The sequence below is a fragment of the Homarus americanus genome, unplaced genomic scaffold (assembly GCF_018991925.1).
Source record: "Homarus americanus isolate GMGI-L3 unplaced genomic scaffold, GMGI_Hamer_2.0 scaffold15320, whole genome shotgun sequence".
Lineage (NCBI taxonomy): Eukaryota > Metazoa > Arthropoda > Malacostraca > Decapoda > Nephropidae > Homarus > Homarus americanus.
Genome location: NW_024742024.1, coordinates 8,346 through 9,674, shown reverse-complemented (window position 1 = coordinate 9,674; position 1,329 = coordinate 8,346). Strand labels below are relative to the sequence as shown.

Genomic DNA, 1,329 nt, shown 5'->3' with positions numbered 1-1,329 from the left:
GCCAGGAAGCTGCTGTGTGTGGTGACCTGAGGCCAGAAGCTGCTGTGTGGTGATCTGAGGCCAGAAGCTGCTGTGTGGGTGACCTGAGGCCGAAGTTGCTGTGTGGTGACCTGTGGCCAGAAGCTGCCAGTGGTGACCTGAGGCCAGAAGCTGCTGTGTGGTGACCTGAGGCCAGTTGTGCTGTGTGGTGACCTGAGGCCAGAAGCTGTGTGTGGCAGGACCTGAGGCCAGAAGCTGCTGTGTGTGGTGACCTGAGGCCAGAAGCTGCTGTGTGGTGACCTGAGGCCAGAAGCTGCTGTGTGGTTGACCTGAGGCCAGAAGCTGCTGTGTGGTGACCTGAGGCCAGAAGCTGCCGTGTGGTGACCTGAGACCAGAAGCTGCCGTGTGGTGACCTGAGGGCCAAGCTGCTGTGTGGTGACCTGAGGCCAAAGCTGCTGTGTGGTGACCTGAGGCCAAGCTGCTGTGTGGTGACCTGAGGCCAGAAGCTGCTGTGTGGTGACCTGTGGCCAGAAGCTGCTGTGTGTGGTGACCTGAGGCCAGAAGCTGTTGTGTGGGTGACCTGAGGCCAGAAGCTGCTGTGTGGTGACCTGGGGCCAGAAGCTGCTGTGTGGTGACCTGAGGCCAGAAGCTGCTGTGTGGTGACCTGAGGCCAAGCTGCTGTGGTGACCTGAGGCCAAGCTGCTGTGTGGTGACCTGAGGCCAAAGCTGCTGTGTGGTGACCTGTGGCCGGCTGTGTGGTGACCTGGGCCAGAAGCTGCTGTGTGTGGGTGACCTGAGGCCAAGCTGCTGTGTGGTGACCTGAGGCCAGAAGCTGCTGTGTGTGTGACCTGAGCCAAGCTGCCGTGTGGTGACCTGAGGCCAGAAGCTGCTGTGGTGAACCTGAGGCCAAGCTGCTGTGTGGTGACCTGAGGCCAGAAGCTGCTGTGTGGTGACCTGGGGCCAGAAGCTGCTGTGTGGTGACCTGGGGCCAGAAGCTGCTGTGTGGTGACCTGAGGCCAGAAGCTGCTGTGTGGTGACCTGAGGCCAGAAGCTGCTGTGTGGTGACCTGAGGCCAGAAGCTGCTGTGTGTGACCTTGGAGGCCAGAAGCTGCTGTGTGGTGACCTGTACAGAAGCTGCTGTGTGGTGACCTGGAGGCCAGAAGCTGCTGTGGGGTGACCTGGAGGCCAGAAGCTGCTGTGGTGACCTGAGGCCAGAAGCTGCTGTGTGGGTGACCTGAGGCCAGAAGCTGCTGTGTGGTGACCTGAGGCCAGAAGCTGCTGTGTGGTGACCTGAGGCCAGAAGCTGCTGTGTGTGGCCTGTGGCCAGAAGCTGCTGTGTGGTGACCTGAG

The 1,329-nt window shown here is 61.2% G+C and overlaps 1 long non-coding RNA gene across 1 annotated transcript; it reads right to left on the bottom strand.

Annotated features, from left to right (window-relative positions):
- Positions 1-248: 248 nt before the first annotated feature.
- Positions 249-1,066, bottom strand: LOC121876435. The gene is made up of 4 exons (XR_006090766.1): positions 906-1,066; positions 560-643; positions 473-500; positions 249-336 (listed from the first exon to the last, which is right to left on the bottom strand). It is a non-coding gene; the product is annotated as an uncharacterized LOC121876435 (long non-coding RNA).
- Positions 1,067-1,329: the final 263 nt, after the last annotated feature.